Raw genomic sequence first — 9136 nt, forward strand, 5'->3', positions numbered from 1 at the left:
TTTATGTATTACCGCTAAACTAAATTGTTTATCTGTTGTAAGATCACTAATAACTCTTGTGGTGACGGATTATATTAAAACAACAAACAAACGTGAAAAACGCTAAATAAAACTACATAATACATCTAACTTTATACATTTACAATAAAAGTTACATTACTCTATAAAAGGGCGTTAAACTTGTTACTAAATACAATATTTGTACAACTAACATTATACGATAACTGTGCCATATAATGTCATGGCTGCGGGTCTACGTCCGGGTAGAGACCGGTATACTAAGTAACCTAGATCAGTAATTATTCTACTGCATCTCAAGTTTCTCAGATACCAATTTTTCCCCTTTTTTCGCCGCAGCCGTCGGACAATATTTTATTTATCTCGTTATTATTTTGGAATATTTTTGGGTTTATATACCCGAAATGTTGTTGTGCCTGACGGGTGGTGATTGACGTACGAGTTTTTAATGAGTCGAGGGCTGCTTTGGGTTTAATCCTTTTCTTGGTTTGTTCTTTATAGCACCAAAAAGGCGCTGATTAAAATGTTGTTCTGTTCATGATTTTAGATGGGTTTTATTGACAGTTTTTGTTGAACATTGATTACCATCTGTTCGTGCGTTTGAGAATATTCTGTTTTTGGCGTTTGGGCAGGTGATTTAACGAAGAGAAATGTATTGTTAATTATCGCCGCTGCCCGTGCCATTTGAGTTTATTGTTTCTCCAAAGAATCAGAACGTATTTAATCACAAATAATTCTCTTTTGATTATGCAACCCGTTGAACTCATTTCAACTCGCACTAGGGTCAAATGTATAGCATTATACATTGGATCCTATAAAGTCCACTTTCTTGCAATGAATATTTAAAAAGTGGTGACATTTTTCGTACGCCGTATATGAGTAACTACTTCAACTTTTTGTTGACATCGCGTTGAGGAAATGTGATTTTGTAAACAGACCAAAAACAGATGTTTTTAGATTAATCGAGCAAATTATAAAGTAAAAACAAAGAAATGTTAAGATATATTTAAGTTAAAAAAATCAGAAAAGTTATGGTCTGGTAATATTTGGCAAAATTGTTTGCGTTAGCTGATATATTCTGGACAAAATTTTAAGTAAATTTTAGGCATAAATTAAATCTTTTTTGCTAAATAATGTTTTTATTATTTTATTAATATTTAAACGAATAACAAACAATTTTTATGTATTAAGTTTTAAAATTATATCTACTTTAATAATGGCAGCATGGTGTAGTGGTCAGAACACTTGGCTTCACTACATGAGGTCCTGGGTTCGATTCTCATTGCTTCCATCCAGTCTGGAAAGTAGGGCAGCGTGCACGTACAATATTTTTTTTATTAATAAATATGCACGCCTGGAATTAGCTTTTTGCTCGCCTGGTGTCTTAAAAAAATGTGTACGCGCAGTACTGACGTCTAAAAACGCTAACATATCACGCGTACACGCCTAAACCGGAAATTTTGGTACGCGAGCACACGCGGTCACGCATTTTTTTACGCTTGCACGCACGAGATCTTGTCGAAAACTGCCCTACTTTCCAGACTGGGCTTTCATGCTGTAACGCTCTTAAGTAAGGCCGAATAAACTTTTTTTTTAAGTTGTCAAGTCGACCTTTCCGCATCACTAATTAATAAATGTAAAAATATATTTTAACAGAATTTAAATTCAGTTTACTTTAACATCAGGAAAACAATTTTAAAATGGTTAAAACATTTAAAGGGGAGCCCATGTATCATTGGTATTGTATAACAATCCTAATGTTGTGTTATGGGTTTGGGGAGTTGGGTCATTTTATGATTGGTGTCACCTCAAAGGAAATGGCACAGGACGTTCATTTTGGAGACATGGCTTGTTTGACTTTGGACATAAATGTTGAAAAACTGTCAAACACAAAATGCAGAGATGTGAAGAATTCAACACAGTGAGTAGTTGTTAATTTTGCATGCTAATATTATTTTATTGGGAATCAATTCAAGAACCCCAGGTCTTACTTTAGGATGCTACAACATGCCAGCAGTGGAAATCAAATCCAGCATCTCAGGTCTTACTTAAGGATGCTACAACATGCCAGCAGTGGGAATCAAACCCAGGATTGCAGGTCTTACTCAAGAATGCTACAACATGCTAGTAGTAGGAATCAAACCCAGGATCTCATGTCTTACTTAAGGATGCTACAACATGCCAGCAGTGGGAATCAAACCCAGAATCTCAGGTCTTACCTAATGATGTTACAACATGCTAACTAACAAAGTAAATTATTAATAATCTTAATTTTTAGATGTAATCTCATGGGATTGAATGGAACGATATATTGTGAATGGAATTACTCAGGCCAGGGAATAGAATACCAAGTTCTTGCTGGTCCAATGTTTATTGCCATTTTTACTGTTATGGGAGTTGTAATGGGAATTGTTGGCGATAAATATAACAGGTTGATTACCGACTATTTTTTTTATTAATTTATCCTCAATGTGGAAAGGTCAACTTCACGACATAAACATAGAGTAACATCATTTACTCCGACCCAGTCTCAAGTTGCCTTCAACAGTTTGAGATATTATAGATTTTAATTGCCCGATAATTATGCTGCTAAATTTTTTTTTAGAAATTAAAGAGAATTTTTCATTGAGTAAAAAAGAGTTAATAGAAAATGTGCTATTGTTAGTAAAATGGTGGTTTTGGCATATAGTTTTTGGTAAAATGTCAGTAACTCCATTTTCTATGCAAACCTAAAATCTCTTAAAACTTTTTTTTTATTTATTTTGCTTTTTAATTATTTAAATTTTTAATTAACTTTTATAAAACTCTTTTTATTTTCTGGTTTAGAATCCAGATATTATCTGCAAGTGTTTTCTTTTACTCGGTAATGACTTTTACCACTGGATTTGCCGACACTTATTGGTTGTTAGCTTTGCTGAGAGTTGGCTTCGGGGCAGGGTGAGTTTAAAGTTTGTTTCAGTAAAAAAATATTTTTCAAAAAAAAAAAAAATTTTTTGTACCAGTTAATATTTTTAACTTAATTTGTGGGTGAAGCATGGTGTAGTGGTAAGAGCACTTGGCATCACTACATGAGGTCCTGTGTTCAATTCCCACTGCTCTTATGCTATAGGGTCTTAACAAACCTTAATAATATCATATTTTTTTGTTTTGTATGTATAATAAATTCTCTTAAAAACCTAAAACTTTTTTCTCAGAGATCGGCCTGTACTCCTCTTACCTCAAGTTTGGTGGCCGACATTTTCTCACAGAAAGTTTGAGCTTTTGCGATGAGTTTTTTCAAATTTGGGATTTATTTTGGATATGGTTTGGCATTTGCTGTTGGAAATTATGTGACTGACGCCAACATTCTTGGAATGGTGAAAATATTTTTGACCGGCAGTGCGGTGTAGTAGTCAGAACACTTGGCTTTACTACATGAGGACCTGGGTTCGATTCTCACTTCTCTTATAACGTAGTAGCCTACCCTTTTTTTGAACAATTTATTTTTAGGTTTTTCTATCAAATCAACCTCTAAAAAAACAAAATTAATTTAAATTAATTTTTAACCAATTTTTTCTTAGAGCTGGCGTTGGTGTTACTTTATAGCTGGAGCTCCAGGCATAATTATGGCGATTATTTTATATTTCTCTGTCAAAGAACCAGAACGTAAAATTATAGAACAAGCTGAAGAGAATAACAAATATGAGACAGGCTTTGGTATTTAATACTTTTGATAAAATGTTTAATAAATGAACCCGTTTTCTGTAATTCTTTATCCTCGAGGTGAGAAGGTCGATCTCATGACCTAAACATAGAGTTGACTTTGGCAGTTTGGGATATTATTCAATATATTTGTCCGATAATTAATCTGCTGATTAAGTGTTGGCTCAGCAGGTGTTCACACCGTTTATAACACCTTACTTAAGGGTGCTACAGCATGAGAGCAGTGGGGATTGAACTCACGACCTTATGTGTGGTGTAGCAACTGTTCTTACCACTACACCATCCTGCCATTTTCATTATAAAAATTGTATTTTTTAAGTCTGTCGTAAAATTTCTCTTTATTTTGGAAAAATGTTTAAAAGTTATTTGGCCTATTTTGCAAACTATATTTTTAACTAAGCTATTTATAAACCTGGCTATAAATTTTATTATTTAGAAAAGCAGTCGGTGTTGAAATCAATTTTGACAACTTTCAAATTATTTATCAAATCTCCAACTATCTTATTGTTACTGGTTGGGGCTTCATTCAGACATTCTGGTGAGTTTTTATATTTATGAATAAAATCCTTAGTCGGTGCTTCAACATGCCGGTACTGGGAATCAAACTTTAAACCTCACCCTGCATACTGTAGTGGTCAGATCACTTTGCTTTACTACATGACGTCTTTGGTTCGATCACTTCTGCTCTTAAACTGCCACAGGCAACTCGAGACTGGGTCGGGGTAACAAATATTCATCTATGTTCAGGTCATGAAGTTAACCTTCCCACATCGAGGATAACAAAATCTAAATCAAATTTTAATTTTTTCAGCAAGTTTTTGTTGGTCTTACAACAGTCAGTTATATTTTGATCAATATTACCCCGGCACAGAGGTGGGGTTGTGGATAAGTTTAACTTCTATCGTTGGTGGAACGATTGGGATAATCACTGGTGGAATTTTGTCCGATTTACTCGCTTCTAAATACTGTAATCTTTATTTTGATCATATTATTAAAAATTCGATTTTACTGAATGGACACTTTTCTAAAATAGTTTTCGAAAATGGCATTATCTGAAAATTTTGAAGGGATAGGGTATAAGGGGGTTAATATAAATGTCCCATTATGTGTAAATTGACAGTATTATTAATATAACAAAAATTTTGTAGATTTGTATTTAGAAATATTCCATTTTTTTGGGGGTTTAATTTTAAATCAATTTTTTTTAGGTGTACGAACAAGATTGTGGGTTTTGGTCGTTAGTCAAGCAATAGCCTGCCCTCTAGCGGCGGGAACTCTTTACTTTTCTCCGCCTTATGCTTTTATTTCGCTCTTTGGAGCTTATTTATTCGGTAAATAGTTTCATATTTTTTTAAGAGAACAGTTACCCCGACCCAGTTTCGAGATGACTTTATTGTAATCAAATTTTATTTAAAACACAGCGGAAATGTGGTTCGGAGTTTTGTTCACTGTTTTGGTTGAGTTCTTTCCTGCCCAGTCACGCGCGACAGCGATCGCTATGTTTATTTTTGTAATCAATAATATCGGAGGGAATGCCCCTCTTATAGTACCACCTATGATCAAAGTTTTAGGTTTCAGGGAAGCACTGTACATCGTTTACCCAGGATTTCACTTGGCTAGTAAGTTTTTTTTTTCTTTGTAACTGTTTATCCTCGATGTGGGAAGGTCAACTTTACGACCTAAACATGGAGGTATATTTGTTACCCTGACCCAGTCTCGAGTTGCCTGTGGCAGTTTGGGATATTATAATTGTTCGATAATTATGCTGCTGATTAAGTGCTGGCTTAGCAGGAGTTTATATCGTTTATAGCACCTTACTCAATAAAGTTACAGCTCAAGAGCAGTGGGAATCGAACCCAGGACCTCATGCAGCAAAGCCAAGTTTTTTAAATAATAATTTATTGGTTTATATAGTTTGATTTTTAAACCCTTTTTTTAGTTAGTTTTACGAAAACTTTTTTCTAATTTCAGGTTCTTTTTTCTTTTTGTTGACTCAAATTTCTCTTCTGCGTGGTTCACCGCACATGAGCATTGAAGCGAATAATTGTGAAGAAAGTGAAGCGATAGTTAATAAAACAAAACTTTAAATTAAAAAATAAAGTTTTTGAATTATTTTAAACATTTATAAATTTAAAAAATTTTTATCATGACAATATTTTAATTTTATTAAATATTTATTAGTGAAATTTTTTTGCAAAAATTTTTTTAAAGTTATTTTTAATATTATACTAGCGAGTTATTTTAGTTCCTAAATTATTTGTTGCCATTCTTGCTGTTTTTATTTTCTAATTTATATTAACTAAACAGAAATTTAAATAATGTTAATTTTACAGTTTTTATTACTTTTAAGATTTTGTATTCCCTTACTTTATAATTACTCCATATTTTATGAGAAATTATTATTGTTTTATATTTCTGAAATATATTTTGTTTTTGTTACTTCTTTTAAAATTTTAGAGAACTATAAAATTGATATCATCTATTTTTTAAGATTATTTTTCAAAAATGCAAATTATTAATAGTGATGTGCCGATCAAAATGGTGATCGTAAATCGCCGATTTTTGAAGGTATTTTGCGATCACCCGATCAAGGTCCAAAATCGGCAGATCGGTAATTACGTCACATTTAATTTTACGTCACAAATAAACACGCACATGCCTTAACCACATAGATTTCCATAAACTTTTACAGCGCTTTATTTCCGCGCTAGTAAAATTGTTTTTAGTTCTTGTAAATGATACTGAATATTACGGTTAAATATTTAAACAAACGTGTGAATAAGTAAAAGTGTTGTAGGACTTGTTGTCAATTATTTAATTATAACAGTTTAATATTATCAAACTTATATCTATCATTATTATAAACTGGTTATTAATTGGTTTGGTAATGTCTAAGACTCCTGATCGGAAGGTTAATTTATGTATTACCGCTAAACTAAATTGTTTATCTGTTGTAAGATCACTAATAACTCTTGTGGTGACGGATTATATTAAAACAACAAACAAACGTGAAAAACGCTAAATAAAACTACATAATACATCTAACTTTATACATTTACAATAAAAGTTACATTACTCTATAAAAGGGCGTTAAACTTGTTACTAAATACAATATTTGTACAACTAACATTATACGATAACTGTGCCATATAATGTCATGGCTGCGGGTCTACGTCCGGGTAGAGACCGGTATACTAAGTAACCTAGATCAGTAATTATTCTACTGCATCTAAGTAACCTAGATCAATTATTCTACTGCATCTCAAGTTTCTCAGATACCAATTTTTCCCCTTTTTTCGCCGCAGCCGTCGGACAATATTTTATTATGGTTCGAAATCTTAGATTTCGAAACATATTGTTATTGTCATTATATTTATTATTGTTTTTATTCTTATTTGACAAATTTTGAAAGACGATAACTTTTGTTCTTTAAAAGTAAAAGTTCTAAATTTTTAGTATGTTTGTTATTATTCCAACGAATCGCAAACCTCCTATTTACGACATTTAAATGTCACTAATTACTAATTAATATATTTTATTATTAAAATTTAAAGATTAAATTTTCTGAAATTTTAATATATTGTTGGTATTATTATTTTGTATGTTGCTATTTAAAATGAAGATTTAACTCTAGCTAAATATCATTTAATCATTATTTTAGTTTTTTTATAAAATAACGAATCAGTGTGAGTTTAACGCTTGAATAATTTAATAGCGTTCTGGTCGCCGTCAAAAATCGTCCTTTTCGCTGTCCATTAAAGTAAAATATATTGGTTGAAAATTTAAGTAAAATGTTAAAGTATAAGTAGAAAATGTGTAAAATTTTTTTTTAATTGTTTTGTTATTATTATATTTTAATACTCGTTTGATTACCAAAAATTAAGAACGGTATTTTGCTTTTAAATTTAGTTTACTTTTATATTACAACATCAATGAATGCGTGTTCGTTTGTTAAAATTAGGTTTAAATTTAAAAAAGTTAATATTTAAATTCATAATTTATTTAATAAACCTACTAAATAAATTATATTTATAAAAAAGAATCAAACGATTTCGAACCATATTTTATTTATCAAATAAATCTAGTTTATCTCGTTATTATTTTGGAATATTTTTGGGTTTATATACCCGAAATGTTGTTGTGCCTGACGGGTGGTGATTGACGTACGAGTTTTTAATGAGTCGAGGGCTGCTTTGGGTTTAATCCTTTTCTTGGTTTGTTCTTTATAGCACCAAAAAGGCGCTGATTAAAATGTTGTTCTGTTCATGATTTTAGATGGGTTTTATTGACAGTTTTTGTTGAACATTGATTACCATCTGTTCGTGCGTTTGAGAATATTCTGTTTTTGGCGTTTGGGCAGGTGATTTAACGAAGAGAAATGTATTGTTAATTATCGCCGCTGCCCGTGCCATTTGAGTTTATTGTTTCTCCAAAGAATCAGAACGTATTTAATCACAAATAATTCTCTTTTGATTATGCAACCCGTTGAACTCATTTCAACTCGCACTAGGGTCAAATGTATAGCATTATACATTGGATCCTATAAAGTCCACTTTCTTGCAATGAATATTTAAAAAGTGGTGACATTTTTCGTACGCCGCATATGAGTAACTACTTCAACTTTTTGTTGACATCGCGTTGAGGAAATGTGATTTTGTAAACAGACCAAAAACAGATGTTTTTAGATTAATTGAGCAAATTATAAAGTAAAAACAAAGAAATGTTAAGATATATTTAAGTTAAAAATATCAGAAAAGTTATGGTCTGGTAATATTTGCCAAAATTGTTTGCGTTAGCTGATATATTCTGGACAAAATTTTAAGTAAATTTTAGGCATAAATTAAATCTTTTTTGCTAAATAATGTTTTTATTATTTTATTAATATTTAAACGAATAACAAACAATTTTTATGTATTAAGTTTTAAAATTATATCTACTTTAATAATGGCAGCATGGTGTAGTGGTCAGAACACTTGGCTTCACTACATGAGGTCCTGGGTTCGATTCTCATTGCTTCCATCCAGTCTGGAAAGTAGGGCAGCGTGCACGTACAATATTTTTTTTATTAATAAATATGCACGCCTGGAATTAGCTTTTTGCTCGCCTGGTGTCTTAAAAAAATGTGTACGCGCAGTACTGACGTCTAAAAACGCTAACATATCACGCGTACACGCCTAAACCGGAAATTTTGGTACGCGAGCACACGCGGTCACGCATTTTTTTACGCTTGCACGCACGAGATCTTGTCGAAAACTGCCCTACTTTCCAGACTGGGCTTTCATGCTGTAACGCTCTTAAGTAAGGCCGAATAAACTTTTTTTTTAAGTTGTCAAGTCGACCTTTCCGCATCACTAATTAATAAATGTAAAAATATATTTTAACAGAATTTAAATTCAGTTTACTTTAACATCAGGAA

At 31.9% G+C, this 9136-nt stretch overlaps 1 pseudogene; it reads left to right on the forward strand.

Annotated features, from left to right (window-relative positions):
- The first annotated feature begins 1718 nt into the window (after positions 1–1718).
- On the forward strand, positions 1719–5807 carry LOC145755947 (protein spinster homolog 1-like; annotated as a pseudogene).
- The last annotated feature ends 3329 nt before the right edge of the window (positions 5808–9136 follow it).

This window comes from Corella eumyota, chromosome 6 (assembly GCF_963082875.1).
Source record: "Corella eumyota chromosome 6, kaCorEumy4.1, whole genome shotgun sequence".
In the NCBI taxonomy this organism is placed as follows: Eukaryota; Metazoa; Chordata; class Ascidiacea; order Phlebobranchia; family Corellidae; genus Corella; species Corella eumyota.